A 19,623-nucleotide genomic window follows, 5' to 3' on the forward strand; every position below is an offset into this window, starting at 1 on the left:
GTAATAACAATCTCATTCCCCTTCGGCGTTAGGGAAATTGGAGAAATGAAATTAAGAATAACCTTCCCCTTCGGCGTTAGGGAAATTGGAGAAATGAAATTAAGAAGAACCTTCGATCACGCGCTGCTTTCGCCCACTGTCACACCGTCACTGTAATTTATATCGAAGATTTTATAAGCCTTTTTTCTAAAGCTTCAATTCAGCCACTTTGGACATTCAAGGCCTTAGCCATCATCACTCACATTATGAATATTTGATGTAGATCCTACTCTGAGTCACTTTGTACGCATCCAGCCTTATTAACATGGTCCTCAACATCTAGGTAATTTGATTTGCAACTCCTCTATATTATTCAGGAGTCTATGTTGGTATTTATACCATTCTTTTATGTGTTATATTGTTCTATTAATACAATTTCTCTTCTCATAGTTTTACCGAACAACTTTCTTTTCGCTAAAACTATTTTCTTTCCATAAGAATTCAATCCAACAAGCTCTTGTTGTTGAGATTGTTCTTCTTTTTTTTGCATGCATAAATCAAGACCCGCTTCAACACTAAAGTAATGCAACACAGTATAGTCACAAATCTAATTTCTAAAAGGACACAAAAATTGAAATAGAAGGATGCAACATGAAATTATAGAACAAAGTTACTGATCAAATGACTGAAAAGGAGAATTCTAGCCAAAAAAAAAAACTCAAAAAACATGAAAGGAATAAAAAGTGTTGATGCTAAATAACGTATTTTTTTCGAAGTAAATTTTCTGTTGAAAATACTGAGAGGGGGGGTGAATCAGTATTTCTTTTCAATTGTTATTTTTTTTTGTTAAATCATTTATATTTAAAACACAGAAATAAATAACATGAATGAATGCTTTTATTAATATAATCTTTGCAATAAATCAAGTACAATGTATATATAGCTTCAACCAGTTTCCAAGCACCAACTTGGGCTTTTTGTGAGGCACCAACCTCTAGAGCACCAACCCTGTCTTGTCAAGGAACCAACCTTGGATTTAGTAGCACCAACTCCCAAGACACCAATCCTTCCAATTCTGAGGCACCAACCCCAAGGGCTCCAACCCTCTACTGTAAATTGTCTGGATCTGTTTGGTAGTAATTCTATGCTCCCAACCCTGTTGGACCTATGGCTTACTTCTGTCTGCCTACTTCTTCCACGTCTGCCAGACCTTCGACTTCCTCTGTTTCTTATAGTTTCACCAACCTGTAAAATTTCCTTGTTCTCTGTTATATATGCCTGATACCCCTAACCTTTGGCTTTCTTTTCGCTCGCTTGATCTTTCGGCTTCCTCTGCGCTCGCTCTTCGACTTCCTTTGTCTCTTCGAATTAACCAATACTCAAAGGACACGTTCATTCGGAAGGATGCCAAATTACAAAAGGGCTGCATATTAAAAAACCATATTGGAATCCCACGTGCCACGTCATTCCTTTAATCGCAATCGCAGCTTCCGGAGGTATTTTACAAGTCGTGCCCATAACATACTCTGTCCTCTGATATCAACATCATCGATCTTCATATATCAACATAGTTAAAACAAAACATATAATGGGTGGTCCCACCAGCCACATCATCACCTTAATTGCAATCACAGCTTTTCGGAGGTTCACACATAACACAATGATTCCGCTACTGCTAATGGAGCGGATGTGATGCAATCTTAAGCAGTAGTTAATAAACCTGTCGGATCCATAACCTTATCGCAATCAGCGACTTTTCATTGTTACATCTCTTCAAGACTTGCGATATGCGACAGATGCGATATTTCTTTAGGACATATTATAATTGTGTAGCGGGTATGCATACTTATATTTCATCGGGGTTTTAATGTGACAATAACTTTTAAAAAACTTGCGATGTGGTGGATGCAATGTTGTATTACAACGTATTGTAATGGTCCCGTGGGTCTGTATATATATATATATATATATATATATATATATATATATATATATCGCAATCGCAGATTTCAAGTGGCATTCCTTTTTAATACATGACTTCCAATGCGGATATGATATAACATTGAATCATGTTGTAATGGTGTAACAGGTCCACAATAATATAACGGGTCCATGCGGATGCGATATTACAATAGGGCGGTTTATAATGGAGCGATTGGATCCGCACCTTATCACAAACAACGATTTGCGGGACTTCACGAGTGCGGGACTTGAGTCATACTTTCCTACCCCCGTTCTTTCGACAACTATTGTTCTTGTTGGTGCTTTCCTCGTTGCGTGTTCCTCTTTGCTCCTTCTGATGAATTCTTCCTCTTTGCGGGACTTCACGAGTGCGGGACTTGAGTCATACTTTCCTACCCCTGCTCTTCCGATAGTTGTTGTTCTTGTTGGCTCTTTCTGATATTTCATGCGATATCTATGATATGGCTCTTACTCTTGAGCATATGCAATATTTTAATAAGAACAGTTTGTAACAGACTCTTACTCATGGTTTGGTTTTCCTGTAGCTTCGTTCCTTGGCTTTCCTGTGGCTTCACTCCTTGGCTTCTTGCTCTAGTTTCTTCATGGATCTGCTCTGCTTCTCCTTGGCTTCATATATAGAATATTGCCATATTAACATCATTGACAATCTAGATCAACATTTTCAAGATTTTTTAAAAGTAGCAATAAAAACCAATTTTTTTACAAAAGACACCCTGAAAACAAAAAGTGTTGTTGGAATAATGCCCCCCCCCCCCCTCTCTTTTTTTTTAGGTCGGAGTAAATTTTCAACATTTTTAAATAATGACGTGAAATATAAAATATCATGACTCCAAAAATCTTATTAAAAAATGTTGAAAATTTACCCTGAAAAGACGTTATTCCAGCATCAACACTTTTCGTTTTTTGGTGTTGAAGTAATAGTTCTCGTTTCATCGGTAACTTTGTTCTATAATTTCCTTTTTCTTTTGTAAACCCAATTGAGACTTAGATTCGTGGGTAGTTTTAATATCTTGAAGAGATAATTTGGCTCAAAGTTTATACTTTCTTAAGTGCACTTTGTGCATTGTTTGTAAATGCTTTAAATTTTTAATTAATTTTGCTAAGCCGCCCATTGTATGTTTGCTTTATTTGCATGTTGCATCCTTCCATTTCAATTTTTTTGTGCTTTTAGAAATTAGATTTGTGACCATACTGTGTTGCATCACTTTGGTGTTGAAGCGGGTCTTGATTTATGCATGTAAGAGAGAAGAACAATTTCAACAACGAGAGCTTGTTCGGTAGAATTCTTATGGAAAGAAAATAGTTCTAGCAAAAGGAAGTTTTTAGGTAGATTTATGGGAAGAGAAATTGTATTGGTAAAGAACAATATAGCACACAAAAGAAGGGTAGAAATACCAGCATAGGCTGATGAATAATATAGAAGAGTTGCAAATCAAATTACCTAGATGTTGAAGGCCATGTTAATGAAGATAGATATTTAGGAAGTAACTCAAAGAAAAAGATCTAGAACAGATATTCATAATATGAGTGACGATGGCTAGTGCTTTAAATGTCCACGAAGCAATTGAAAAATTTGAAGTTCTAAACGAGAGACTTATAAAGTGTTTGATATAAACGAGAGTTAAACCAAAGATAAAAATCACTACCTACTTAGTGAGCATAAACCTAAGAAGTGAGAAGTCATTCGGTGAGCTAGGAAGATAGATAAATTATTTGATTTAAACTAATTGAAACCCCAAGAAGTGAAGCATGCACACACCAAGCTAAACGGGAATGCATATATGTGGTGGTAAAATTTGAAATTAAAAAAACCAAGAAAGAGAAAAAACAAAATTAGATCATGGACAAGATGCTTGTCTAGCTAAAAAAATAAATTTATTGCAATGGATTACACTTTAAACATCTTTATGAAGTTGTTGCAAAATTTAAGAGAAAAATATATAAGAATGAAAAAATACATTTAAATTTTTAATCATTACATTAGTCCTCCATTATATTTGAGCAAAGTTGTGAGCGTGATTAGGTTGTTACTAGGTACATAAATGGTCGCTGATATGGTGAGTAATTACGATATAAATACTTTATATCAATGAGAAGGGACATTTTCAAATTCAAATGAGTACAGGGTAGCTTTAACCCTGGTTCACAATATGGAGCCGAAATCTCTAAGATCTCTGAGAATGCACAGGGATCTTACAGGTCATCATGTTCTTAAATTCAAGAAAGTCCAATAGCCCGTTGGAGTCCGAATCATATGTAAATATCATCTTCTGGCAGTTTTCTATATTTTCCCCTTCCTTGAATCCCAGATTACAGAGCACCCGCTGAAGCTCGGCGGAGGATATGAAGCCGTCGTTATTGATATCATAGACCTTGAAAGCCTCCATCAAATCCTCACACCCATCCCCATTGCCCAATTCATCTTCTGATCTGGTATCGTCCAGAAGAAAGTGACAGAGCCCAACAAATTCATCAAATGTTAAGCTACCGTCTTCGCCCTGAGACATTTGTGCAACGACACATTTTAAGTCTTCTTCTGAAATATCGATTCCGATTCGACACAGGAAGCGATTCATTTCATTTACAGTCAGCCAGCCATCACAATTTTCATCGATCGTTTCATATAGTCTGCGAATTTCGTCGATATCAATAGAAAGCGCCATTAATGCTGTAAATTATTCGGAGCAGGTATTGCGAGAAGTAATGAAAAATGCAATGCCAGATTTCCCAATATATAGGAGAAAATTGAGTAAATGAAATTATGAAGAAGCTTCTGGAAATTATGACGAAGCTTCTAGACGGATCGCGCGCCGTCGGAGAAACAGATGTTAGGCTCTGGGATGGAATTTCAAAATAGACTCACTCGACTGTTTTCACACATTTTTCACATGTTTTCACAATTTCTTAAAAACACGATTTTGTAAAACTTCAACTGTATTTTGACGGGCAAATCACCCCATAATAAGCAATTTGCCCGTCAAATTCCATCCCCGTCTACCCAACCGTGTGGAATGGGGACGGTGAGAAAAATGAAGATTCTGGCAAACACAGCAACGGAAGTTACCCAGAAGTCAACGACTCTGCAGGAGGATGGCCGCTGGTGGAGCCCAAGAGAGTAAAGGAAAAACGGATGGATCCCAAACGTCAGCAACTCCACGCAGGCATGCACGCTTCAACCATGCGTTCGCGCGGACATGTGCGCGATGACAATCTCATCCCGCTTCTAGTGATCATTGACGACGTCAGGAAAATTGGAGAAATGAAATTATGAAGAACCTTCTGGATCGATGCGCACTGCTTTCGCCCACTGTCTCGCCGTCGCAGCAACAGGTCCAAATAACCGTGTCGAATGGAGATGGTGACAACAGTGATGGAAGGCAGTGCCTCTAATGGAGCACAAATGTAATAATTAACTGTATTCTTTCATTCTTATATATATTTTAATGGAATAAAGAAATGTACTCTTTCATTTTTATATATTTTTGTTCTTGAATTTTAGAGCTTCATAAAGATGTTTAAACTAACTTTAAAGTGTAATCCATTGCAATGAATTTACCCTTTATCTTAGCAACCATCCTGTCCCATGATCTAATTTGATGCTGTTGTCCCATGATATAATTTTGTCCTTTTTCTTTCTTTGTTTATCCAATTTCAAATTGTACCATCCCGTATATGTATTTCCTTTTACCTCGGTGCATGGGGTAATCCACATACTGAATGAGTTTTTCTCTCACATAATGAATGAGCTTTTCTAGTATATGTATTTTCTTGTAGCTCGGAGCATGCATGCTCGCTCTTTTGGGTTGCTAATTATTTTAAATAAAATAATTTCATCATCTTCCTTAATCCATATAATGAATGAGTTTTTCTAGTATATGTATTTCTTTTTAGCTCGGTGCATGCATGCTCACTCTCTTGGGATTGCTAATTATTTTAAATCAAATAATTTCATCATCTTCCTCAATCCACATAATGAATGAGATTTTCTAGGTTTATGCTTCCTAAGTAAGTAGTGATTTTTATTTTTGATATAACTCTCATTTATATCAAATATTTTATGAGTTTTTTTTGAAAGCTTCAATTTTTTCAACTACTTTGGAAATTCAAAGCTTTAGCCATCATCACTCATATCATGAATATTTATTGTAGATCTTACTTTTTGAGTCACTTCCTAAGCATCCATCCTTATTAACATGGCTTTCAATATCTAAATAATTTGATTTGCAACTCCTCTATATTATTCATCCGCCTATGCTGGTATTTTTGTTTTGTGCTATATTGTTCTTTACCAATACAATTTCTCTTCCCATAGCTCTACCTAACAACTTCCTTTTGCTAGAACTATTTTCTTTCCATAAGAATTCTACCCAACAAGCTCTCTTTCTTGAGGTTGTTCTTCTCTCTTCCCTGCATAAATCAAGACCTGCTTCAACACCAAAGTGATGCAACTCAGTATGGTCAGAAATCTAATTTCTAAAAGCACACAAAAATTGAAATGGAAGGATGCAACATGAAATTATAGAACAAAGTTACCGATCAAACAAGAACTATTACCTCAAAATGAGAACTTAGCCAAAAAAACCTCAAAAAAACAAGGTGAAAACGAAATGTGTCATGCTACAATAATTTTATTTTTTATTTTTTATTTTTTATTTTATTTTATTTTATTATTTTATTATTTTATTTCTTTTTATTTTCTTTTTCCGAGTAAATTTTCACATTTTTTTACAAAAGGTACCTTGAAAACAAAAAGCGTTGATTCTGGAATAACATCTAAATTTTCAACATTTTTTTTAATTCGAAAAACTTGATTAAAAATGTTGAAAATTTATTCTGAAGCATCAACACTTTTTGTTTTCAAGGTGTCTTTTAACAAAAAAGTTATTTTTTCTGCCATTTTTAAAAAATGTTGAAAATTTACTTTAAAAAAGAAGTTATTTGAACATCAACACTTTTCTTTTTCAACCTCTTTTTTCATGTTTTTTTGCTAGAATTATCGTTTTGAGGTAATAGTTCTCGTTTGATCAGTCACTTTGTTCTATAATTTTTTTTTTCTTTTGTAAACAGAGCCGAGACTTAGATTAGTGGGTAGTTTCGTTTTCAACCTCGTTTTTCATGTTTTTTTGGGTTTTTTTGATAGAGTTCTTGTTTTGAGGTAATAGTTCTCATTTGATCAGTAACTTTGCTCTATAATTTCCTTTTTCTTTTGTAAACCGAACTGAGACTTAGATTCATGGGTAGTTTTAATATCTTGAAGAGATAATTTGGGTCAAAGTTTATATTTTATTAAGTGCACTTTGTGCATTGTTTGCAAACGCTTTAAATTTTTACTTAATGCTTTTTTAGCCGCCCATTGTATGTTTGCTTTATTTCCATGTTGCATCCTTCCATTTCAATTTTTGTGTGCTTTTAGAAATTAGATTTGTGACCCTAATGTGTTGCATCACTTTGGTGTTGAAGCGGGTCATGATTTATGCATGCAAGAGAGAAGAACAATCTCAACAATGGGAGCTTGTTAGGTAGAATTCTTATAGAGTGTTGAAGCAGGTCTTGATTTTGTTGGGTAGAATTCTTATAGAGTGTTAAAGCAGACCTTGATTTATGCATGCAAGAAAGAAGAACAATCTCAACAACTAGAGCTTGTTGGGTAAAATTCTTATAAAGAAAATAGTTGTAGTAAAAAAAAGTTGTTAAGTAAATCTAGAAAAAGAGAAATTATATTAGTAAAGAACAATATAACACACAAAAAAAAAGAGTTGAAACATCATCATAAACTCATGAATAATATAGAAGAGTTGCAAATCAAATTACCTAAATATTGAAGACCAAGAGCCATGTTAATGATGATAGATACCTTACAAGTAACTCAAATAAAAAGATATAGAATAAATATTCTTAATGTGAGTGATGATGGCTAGCGCTTTGATTGTCAACGAAGCAATTGGAAAATTTGAAACTCTAAAAAAGAGGATTATAAAGTTTTTGATATAAACGAGGGTTAGACTAAAGATAGAAATCACTACAGACTTAGTGAGATTAAACCGAGAAGAAGTCAGAAGTCATTCGGTGAATTATGGAGATAGAGAAATTATTTGATTTAAACTAATTGAAATCCCAAGAAGTGAAGCATGCACGCACCAAGCTAAATGGGAATGCAAAAGACAAAATTAGATCATGGGACAAGATGCTTGCCTAGGTTAAAAAAAAATTATTGCCATGGATTACACTTTAAACATCTTTGTGAAGTTGTTGCAAAATATATAAGAATGAAAGAATACATTTAAATTTATAATCATTACATTAGTTCTCCATTATATTTGAGCAAAGTGATCAGGGTGATTAGGTTGTTACTAGGTACATAAATAGTCCCCGCTATATTATGTAAGATGAGTGAGTAATTAAGATATAAATACTTTTCTTTTTCTTTTTTTAAAAGGAAGGGGCTAGTTTTTATGGGGTCCTCTTTTTTTGTACATATATATGTGTCAGACAAGTTGACATCTATCACATTTTGAAACATTCACATTACAACCTCATTGAAACTTTTATATACTGCTACGCAGCTTTACAAATCGAGACTCATCTCTAATGGAGTGCGTGGCAGCCGACTGCCCCCAACTATTGATCCATGCACTCTTGTGCAATTAAGATATAAATACTTTATATCAATGAGAATGAACATTTTCAAATTCAGATGAGTATTTTCCAATTCAGATGAGTATTTTCCAATTCAGATGAGTACAGGGTAGCGTTAACCCTCGTTCACAATATGGAGCCGAAATCTCTAAGATCTCTGAGGATCAACATGGATCTTACAGGTCACCATGTTCTTGAATTCAAGAAAGTCCAATAGCCCGTTGGAGTCCGAATCATATGTACATATCATCTTCTGGCAGTTTTCTAGATTTTCCCCTTCCATGAATCCCAGACTACAGAGCACCCGCTGAAGCTCGGCGGAGGATATGAAGCCATCGTTATTGATATCATAGACCTTGAAAGCCTCCATCAAATCCTCATACCCATCCCCATTGCCCAGTTCATCTTCTGATCTGGTATCGTCCAGACGAAAGTGACAGAGCCCAACAAATTCATCAAATGTTAAGCTACCGTCTCCGCTCTGAGGCATTGGAGCAACAACACATTTTAACTCTTCTTCTGAAATATCGATACCGATCCCATTCAGGGAGAGATTCATTTCAGTTACAGTTAGCCTGCCATCGCAATTTTCATCTATCGTTTCATACACTCTGCGAAGTTCATCAATGTCAATACAAAGCGACATTAATGCTGTAAATTATTCGGAGCAGGTATTGCGAGAAGTAATGAAAAAGGCATTGCATGTTTCCAAATATATGGGAGAAAACTGATCATTATTTCATAGGCGATATCAGCTCCTGGGCTCTCTTTCGAGGTACCCTTGGAGCAATAACAATCTCATTCCGCTTCTGGTCACCATTGACGGCTTTAGGAAAATTGGATAAATGAAATTATGAAGAACCTTCTATATGATCGCCCTCTGCTGCTTTCGCCCATTGTTTCGCCGTCGGAGTAAACAGATGTTGGGCTCTGACTGTCTACCCAACCGTGTGGAATGGAGACGGTGAGACGAAAGAAGATTCTGGGAAACACAGTAATGGAAGTCACGCACAAGTCAGCGGCTCTGCACAAGGATGGACGCTGCTGGAGCCTAAGAGGATAAAGGAAACAACGGATGGATCCCAAACGTCAGCAACCCCACGTAGGCATGCACGCTTCGTGGATCCAAGACCAGGCGTTCGTGCGGACATGTCGGGACTCGGGGGTATTATCATAATGCAATCTAAATATTGCGGTAGTGTATTTTTTTATTTTTTTAAAGTAGTCTAACGATTATGTTTTTTTTGTATCGAAAGTTATTTGACAGGGATTTTTGTAAATCCAAGTAAAAGATAATTTTCGGTGTTTTTGGAGTTTTTGATGATGCTGAATCCATTTCCACCATCAAAAACATGATTCAAACATTGTCTCTACAAGATTTTTTGAAAATTTTTTGCCTGCCACTTTTCGTTATCTGGGCAATTCCTCTGCCTTTATGAATTCTCCATAATTTAAGTGTTTTAGAGGTTTTTTTAAATCACTAATTTTGATTGTTAAATTTATTTAATTTCCAAATTGAGGTTTAGTGATCCATAAGTATAACGCTGAGAATTTTTTGGTAATAACCACACCCAGAGGGTTTGGTCGACCTGTTACGAATGTGTTATTATTGTTATTACTGGACCATTCTATCATTATAATTATGGATCACAAAGGCTTAAATTGAGAAATTACTACCCATTGTGATTAAGGTTCATGATGATGAACCACATTGGTTGGTTCCCATCTAGATGTGTGGTTATTACCAAAAAATTCTCAACATTAACTTTATTTAAATTAAGTGATTTAGATATATAAAATATTTTTAAAATTTTTCTATATTCAAAAATAAATTTTAAATAATAAAAAATTAACAATTTTATAAGAATTATATCACTAAATTTAAAACCCGTAGTCTAACTAGTTGGAGGAATTGCCCGAAAAGTTACGGAAATTCCGATCATATTTAGAGAAAATCCGGTAAGGATTTTTGTAAATCCAAGTTATAGTTGTTAAACTTCAACTTTTTAGGTGTCCTAGATGTTTTTGATGGCACTGAATCAATTTCCATCATCAAAAACACGATCCAAAGAATGTGTCTACAAGATTTTTTGAAACTTTTTTGCCCGAATTCCAGCCACTTTTGACCATCTGGGCAATTCCTCCGCCTCATTAGACAACTCCAATTTAAAAGAGAAACAAATGTTAATTAAACTTTATATCACTCTATATTTGATTTTCAATAGAAGATGTTTTTATTTTATATATATATATATGTGTGTGTGTGTATAATTTTTTTCATAAAAAGAAAAAATAACACTTTTCTATTAATCTTTTTGTACTTAGCATACAATTTGACATATGACATTCTTAGTGATAGTAGTGCCTTTGACTCCATATTACAAGATTAGCTTGTTCCATTTAGGTTGGGTTCTTATAACATGGTTATATAAATAAGGGAAAGATAACATCTTTTTGTATGTTAAAATAAGGGGAGCATTAAGGGTCAGAGTATTGGGTTTATATAATATTTTTATTTATAATTTGGAGGAAATGTGGTCAAACTAGTGAAATTATAATAATGAGAAAATGATAAATTGGGGTTGAAAAGCTTACTATGGGCTTAACAAAAATTGTAAATAACAATCTTTGAATATGAGATTAAAAAAACTCATCTTTGAGACTATAACTACTCTTATTAATTTATATGGATGTGAGGTTTGGAGATGCAATATCTCTAGAGAGTCATGGACAAAGGTTAAGTAAATCCAAAATAATTTTATAGTCTATAATTTCAAAAAAAAAAAATGCACCCTACCCCATCCTCATAGAAGTAGAGCATGCCTATGACTATTGAAAATTACTTAAAGTGAGATGTTATCAAACTCATTTTTTGTTTGACAAGCAACTACAATTAATATAGATCCATCTTAACTCTATGTCTATCATCCACTAAGGAATCCCTCAAGGTGAAATCAAGTATTTTCAATTTAAATTTGTTTGATAAATAACTACAACCAATATAAATCGACCCTAACTCCATATCTATCATCCACTAAGGAATCCTTTGAGGTGAAATCAAGTATTTTCAGTTTAAAAAGGTTTTCACCTTAAGAGATTTGATTCCCTTGGCACATGATAGATCCAAAATTAAGATGAATCTATATTGGTATATAATGTAGTAATTATAAATGTAAGGGCATAGCTCAAAGAAAAAACATTATTCATCAATAGAGTTATAAGACATTTCAAAAGATACAAATTAAATTTAGCCAACATTTTTAATAAGAGTAATAATTCATTCTTGTCTTTGCCAAGGTGGATGGATTGATGTTACCATAGAACGGTTCTATCCTCATGGAATTTCAGTTTGCACACCACTCTAGAATGGTTTTTGAGCCACATCATTTTGCATAGTCATTGAGCATATTTATTTATTAGAGCCATACACCACATGCTACACATTTTGTATTTTGTGTATATTAATATTGCAAATTGATTATGATGATGGGGAAGACAAAGAATAAGGAGAAGGTCCAAGAGTTCAATCTCAAAAACTGAGAAATCAACGTGAATAGTGAGAGGTTGTTCAAATATGTTCAATGTAATTGAGCTCATCATTCAAAAAATATTTTTTCAACGATGTTTAGAAAATCGTGGGAATTCCACTACCCAAGTTTTTACATTTTGGTGACTTGATTTTTGAAGGATTAGTTTAGGAAGAGGAAACATGTAACCAAGCCATGGGAAAATTGATGTAGAAATGGAAATATATAAGGAAAAGTTAGAGAAGCTCCAAGAAAAGTATAGGGATTGACAAAAAAGAGAGGCCTCCAACACAAAATGTCCAAACAATGGCAAAGGAGACCTTGGTAAGCACTTTTTAAGGGATACATCTTATTGTTCCTTCATAAACCAGTGATTTGATTAGACAAATTGAATTGCATACCAAAAATATGGGTTTCATTGATTTGTGGATTGGGCAAATGGATTAGGTAATAAAAGCATGCATGTCTCAGAAATCCAAGCATGCAAGTCTTGGTTACATCAACCAAAAAGCATAGGAAATATTAAAAATTCATTGAATTGAGAGAGTATACAATGAAGGAGGGGTCCAAACCACCATTAGAATAAGAAGTGCACCAAAAAGGATTACAATTTCAAGATATTCACTAAGTGAAAATCTATTCCAACTTTGTTGCAAAGTCAATCTATTAGTAGAGGAAAATCTAAATATCACTATCCACTAATAATGTGTGAACTTAATTGATACAGAAACATATTCCATTGGCCATACTCATGGATCAAAAGTGGATCAAATAGAGATGAAGGAAAGAATGTGTGGGCCATTCATTCTCTTCCCATATAAATCACCAATGAACAACTTTGGGAGTTCATGTATCATTGATGTTTCTTTGCATTTAATGACATGGGTTGTTGGAGTATACCAATGTGGAGATGTGGGAATGGAAGGAGTTTGTAGGTGAGGGTCATGCCCCCAAGTCTTTATAAATAAAATATAATAATATATGTAACACATGAATTAAATAATTTGTGAGATGGATATGCAATAAAGAGATTTAAGGAAGAAAATATTGATCAATCAATCACATGATTATTTAATTCAGTATTAAATTTTGGTTGGTTGATAGTTTTGAATATTAATGGTGAAAGGGATATTATTAGAGGGAATCACAAAGGCATTGTTGGGGGAATAACATTTTGATTTTAGGGGAAAGGAGGAAGAAGAAGCTAGAGATCTTGAGAAGAAAAGAAGACATAGAGTGAGTATGTGCTATAATTTTTTTTTCTTTTATAAACCCCAAAAGAGACTTAGATTGGTGGGTTGGCTGAAAGTTCATATTTTCTTAAGTGCATTTTGTGCATTGTTTGTAAATGCTTTGAATTTTTAATTATTGCTTTGTTAACCCGCCCATTGTATGATTGTTTTATTTGCATGTTGCATCCTTTTCCATTTCAAGTTTTTTGTGCTTTTAGAAATTAGATTGTGAACATAGTATGTTGCATCAGTTTGACATTGAAGTGGGTCTTGATTTATGCATGCAAGAGAGAAGAACAATCTCAACAACAAAAGCTTGTCTACTAGAATTTTTATGGAAAGAAAATAGTTCTAGCAAAAAGAAGATGTTGGGCACAGTTATGGGAAGAGAAATTGAATTGGTAAAGAACAATATAGCACACAAAAGAAGGATAGAAATACCAACATAGGCATCCATCCATTCATAGCCATGTTAATGAGGATGGATGCCTAGGAAGTGACTCAAAGAGTTTGAGTCTACAACAAATATTTATTCATAATGTGAGTGATGATGGATAAGGCCTTGAATATCCACAGTAGTTGAAAAAATTGAAACTCTAGGGAAAGGATTATAAGGTCTTTAATATAAATGAGAGTTAGATCAAAAATAAAAATCACTACTTATTCGGGGATATAAACTTAGAAAAACTTATTCATTAAGTAGATTGGGGGAGATAGTAGATTGGGGGAGATGAAAAAATTATTTGATTTAAAATAATTAGCAATCCCAAAAGAGTGAAACATGCATGCACGAAACTAAAAAGAAATGCACTAAGCTAAAAAGAAATGTATATATGTGAGGGTAAAATTTGAAATTGGATAAACAAAGAAAGAAAAAGGACAAAATTAGATCATTGGGCAAGATGCATGCTAAGCTAATGGGTAAATTCATTGCAATGGATTACACTTTAAACATCTTTGGGCAAGATGCATGCTAAGCTAATGAGTAAATTCATTGCAATGGATTACACTTTAAACATCTTTATGAAGTTGCAAAATCCTAGAGAAAAATATATAAAAATGAAAGAATACACTTAATTAAAAATGAAAGAATACACTTAATTATTACATTTGTGCTCCAGCAGATTTGAGCAAAGTTGTGAAGGTGGAAATTCAATTCAATGAGAATAAACATTTCCAAATTCAGATGAGCAGAGAGTAGAGTTAATCCTGGTTCACAATATGGAGCCGAAGACTCTAAGACCTCTGAGGATCAACAGGGACTTTACAGATCATCATATTCTTGAATTCAAGAAAGTCCAGTAGCCCGTTGGAGTCCGAATCATATGTACATATCATCTTCTGGCAGTTTTCCAGATTTCCCCCCTCCATGAATCCCAGATTACAGAGCACCCGTTGAAGCTCGGTGGAAGATATGAAGCCGTCATTATTCATATCATAGACCTTGAAAGCCTCCATTAAATCCTCACACCCATCCCCATTGCTCAATTCATCTTCTGATCTGGTATCCTCAAGAAGAAACTGATACAGTCCAACAAATTCATCAAATGTCAAGGTACCGTCTGCGCTCTGAGATATTGGTGCAACCAGACATTTTAAGTCTTCTTCTGAAATATCGATTCCGATCCGACACAGGGAGCGAGTCATTTCATTTACAGTCAGCCTGCCGTCACAATTTTCATCGATCGTTTCATATAGTCTGCGAAGCTCGTCGATTTCAATAGAAAGCGCCATTAATGCTGTAAATTATCCGGAGCAGCTATTGCGAGAAGTAATGAAAAATGCAATGGTAGATTTCCCAATATATAGGAAAAGGCCCAGCATTATATCATACGCGATATGGGCTCCTGGGCTCTCCTTCGAGGTAACAGGGGCGCAATAGCAAACTCATTCCGCTTCTTGTGGCCATTGACGGCGTTAGGAAAACTGGGTAAATGAAATTATGAAGAAGCTTCTGGTACGGGTTGCGCGCTGCTTCCGCTCAAGTGGGGGACGTCGCAGCGACAGGTCCAACTAACCGTGTTGAAGGGAGATGTGTGACGAAAGAAGATTCTGGGAAACACACAAATGGAAGTCACGCAGAAGTCAACGGCTCCGCACAAGGAAGGAAGGGCACTAGTGGAGCCCAAGAGAGTAAAGGAAAGAACGCATGGATCCCAAACGTCAGCAAATGTACGCAGGCATGGACGCTTCGTGGATCCCAGCACGACGTTCGTGCTACATGTCTGAGTATTATCATAAAATACAATAACTTATCATATTTTAAACTAGGTTAAAAATCAGATTCTTTTAGAGAGGCGGAGGAATTGAGCAACAAATATTCACCATGCTATAGCGTATTAATTGAGCAGCAACTGTATATGTTTATATTTGGATTTTGCCAAGGCTAAAATTTAACGTGGGTATATACAACTCCCACTCAATTAATGTCTTATAGCATACTATTTATTTTCAGTGGAGGAAAGGTCAAAAGTGGTAGGAATCCAGGGGAAAAAAATTCAAAAAATCTTGTAGATGCAGTGTTTGAATCATGTTTTTGATGGTGGAAATGGATTCAGCACCATCAAAAACCTCTAGGGCACCTAAAACCTTGTTTTTGATGGTGGAAATGGATTCAACACCATCAAAGACCTCTAGGGCACCTAAAACCTTGAAGTTTGACAACTATAACTTGAATTTACAAAAATCCTTGCGATATTTTATCAAAATATGACTGGAATTTCCATGACTGTCAGGACAAAAAATAAGTGTAATGCAAGTTGACTCATCACCTTTTTTCAACGCAAACCGAGCCACATATAATTACTCATTAGTGCTCTGTAAGAGTCCCTATTTCACTCTTGCCATAGTCCTCTAGGTTTTGCGCTATTGACGTGTATCCTTAAATATAAGGAAGACAAACTCTTAGCAAAGCAAAAGCAATCTTATGACACAATTCAAGCTATATATATATATATATATATATATATATATATATATATATCCAATGAATTAGAGTTAAATTTTGTTCTAAATTTGTTGTAATTGTAATTTAAATTTTATTAGGTTAGGTTTAATTTTTATTGTGGCGTTGAGAATGAAATTCACCTTTAATGAAATTAAACTATTATAAATGTGTACAATTTCTATTGGCCGTAATAATAACATTTTATAGGTGGAAAGATTACATCTAGCACTAGCGCAACCAGATTAATAATTCACGTGATTAATAGACAAACATATATCAACCACATTTATTACTAACATTAAAAAATATTAACATTAATAATTTTATTATTATTTATAAATTATATATTATTATTATTATTTAACACTATAAATTAACAAAAAAAAATAAACAATATAAATATAAATATTAATAATTAAAAATAATATTAATAACTAATAATTAAAATATTAATAGTAAATAATAAATAATTGAAAATTAAAATTATTAATAATTAATAATTAATAATACTAAAAATAATTAATAATTAAATATTAAATATTAATAATTAATATCTTAAAGTTAATTAAGTAATTTTTTTTCATAAAAATTATATTACAGGAAGTTTTGGCTAATTTGTTTGGAACCAACCAATATAATTCATTGCCAAGACCAAATTAAATTTATATAAATTCAAAATAAATTAAATCGGTTAAAATAATTTAAAAATTCTAAATTTATTTATACATAAAACAAATATATATATTTTAAATAATAATCTTTACTTTTTACTTCACATTGGTAACATCCCCTTCAGTGAATAAAGTGAAAACGTACACTTAGCGTCATATGTATTTGATTTTTAACAACCAATTCCAGCAAAATAAAGTGAAAACGTAGGCTTAACGTCATAACATATTTGGTTAATGGATTGTATTTTCACAATGTGGTAATTCATAAATTCTAGGTTATAGAAATTGATTTTCAATACATCGTGTTTAATTCATGAGTCCTAACTTTTAGGATTTGTCATCGTGAAATATGCGATAGTTTCAGTTGTGGATTTGAGTTACTGTTTCTGGCTCGAAAAGAGTATTGTGGTAGAGGAAAGGAAAGTGAATAGAAGGGGCAGGTTAAAGGGAAGTTTTATTATTGTTATTATATGGATAAGTAGTTTTTATATCTTTTGATAAGTTAGATGTGATGTAGATTTTTGTTACTGTTTAATTATTTTAATATCGAACATAAATGAAATATTTTATTGTTAATTATAATTAAAATATAAATAAATGATTGTGTTTAGAGCAATTTTATTGTTTAGTATGAGGGAGATGTATAATTCTTTTTGTGCTTAACATAGAATTGATATATGGTATTACTAGTGATACACAAGTGCCTGTGGAGTTTTGGTGTTTGGAATGGATTTGCAAGTAGTCTCACGGTGGCGTTACCCATATGCCTGTAGTGTAGGAGGATACAAGCAATATGAAAGCAAGTCCCATCACCAACTCCATTTTTGTTGTTTGGACCATCACCAACTCCAACCTCTTGAGTTTTGTTGTTTGGAATCGATTTGCAAGTAGTCTCACTCATGTTCTATATTAAAAGATTGTTTTTCCTATTCATGTTGGGTTCATATAACATTTTAGTTATGTTAAAATAAGGAAACTATTAACCACCAATGATATGTTAAATTAAAGGAACTATTAAAAGTACATTGGGATACCATCCCTATTTACAACTTGGGGGAAATTCCTTCATATAGCTAGAATTCTAATATTCAAAAAATGATAAATGGAGAGTGGAAAACTTACTATGGGCTTGAAAACAATTGTAAATAACAATATTTGAATATGTGATTAAAAAACATTTTTTGATACTCTTGTTACTCTTATTATTTTATATGGATGCCAGGTTTGGAAATGCAGTATTTCTACATAAGCATGGAAAAAGGTAGAGAAAATCCAAAAGGATTTTATAGCTTATAATCTCAAAATTAAAGGAAATACACCCTACTCTATATTTTTCATAAAAATGAAGCTTTCCCACATTAAGAGCATGGTTACAACTAGATAGTTGATGTATAAGAACAAGTTAAAAATCATGGAAGACAAGAGGCTTCCTAAATTACTCTAAAAATCTAACCAAGACCAAGTCTGACTCAAGTGGGCATGGTATAATGATACCTAGTCTTGCCTAAACAATCAAGGAATAAAGGAAGATATCATTTTGTAGAACAACAATAATATTACAAATATTACTACATCAAAATTTCAGTAGAAATTGTGGTCTCATATAGAATTAGAGGAAAAATGAAACTAAGATATTATAAGGAGGTGATCAATCCTAATCTAGAAGATAAAATATGTCTCTATATCTTTCCTCGTGTAAAGAATAAAATAAACATTTTAAAAATAAGAATAAATTCTTATGAGATCGATGATGAAACTGTAATTAATCAATTGCCAAAACATTGTGGGATGAGAGAGTCTATCACCTTTGTGACACTAGAGGGTTGAAGATGAAAAATACTTTCTCTTAAAATATCCAACATATACCTATATTAGATCTTAGTTTCAAAAAAGTTGTAACACTTGGCACAACCAAACTTCCTAACTTTTTAAGTTAGCAAAACCATTATGATCTTATAACACATCTCTTAATGTTTTTTAAGCACATAAGTAAAATTCTAAATAATTTTAAGTAATTTCTTTCTTTCTTAAAACTTTATAAGACAGATTTGGTCCCTGTGAACATTAATCATCATCATATTTTAAGAAAATATCAATTAAAAAATTACAATATTGGTCATACATAAAATATTTTGATTCTTTCTCACACGTATGTAGAATAATATATATATAATTTGAATAAGTATGACATATATCTCTATATATAATATCAACTTTATATAAAACTTTTATATAGAACTTGAATAAGGATGACCCTTAAAAACATGTACTTCTTTGTAAAAGATTATTTACTTTTAATTTATATATATATATTTTTTTAGCATGTCAGATTGTTGCAAACCTTTGTTTGCAAGTAAACCATAACTAGCTTCATCTTTTATTTATGGTAACATGGAATTTTTATCCTATATTTTTTAGAAGTCTTTTCCAATGTAGTTTTTCGTCCATTCATTCATCACAACTTTTGCTGAGTTTTCGTCCATTCATTCATCACACTGGTTAAATGCAATTTTTTTCCTTTTGCCTCGGTCCGCATGAATTTTTTGATTAGTTTTATTCACTAATCTTCAATTTTTTTTTTTAATATATATAGTTTTCTGAGCCTTTTTAGGCTTAAATAATATATTTTAAGGTTATCCCAGTATGAT

At 33.2% G+C, this 19,623-nt stretch overlaps 3 pseudogenes; all 3 read right to left on the reverse strand.

Moving 5' to 3' along the window:
* Positions 1-3,951: 3,951 nt before the first annotated feature.
* LOC149224443 (calmodulin-like protein 2 pseudogene) lies at positions 3,952-4,645 on the reverse strand (annotated as a pseudogene).
* A 4,068-nt stretch (positions 4,646-8,713) lies between these two features.
* Positions 8,714-9,244, reverse strand: LOC149224444 (calmodulin-like protein 2 pseudogene; annotated as a pseudogene).
* Positions 9,245-14,263: 5,019 nt separating this feature from the next.
* Positions 14,264-15,210, reverse strand: LOC149224445 (calmodulin-like protein 3 pseudogene; annotated as a pseudogene).
* Positions 15,211-19,623: the final 4,413 nt, after the last annotated feature.

This window comes from Pinus tabuliformis, chromosome Q (genome assembly GCF_031772625.1).
Source record: "Pinus tabuliformis cultivar Carrire ecotype Pingquan chromosome Q, CPIR1, whole genome shotgun sequence".
NCBI classification, from domain to species: domain Eukaryota; kingdom Viridiplantae; phylum Streptophyta; class Pinopsida; order Pinales; family Pinaceae; genus Pinus; species Pinus tabuliformis.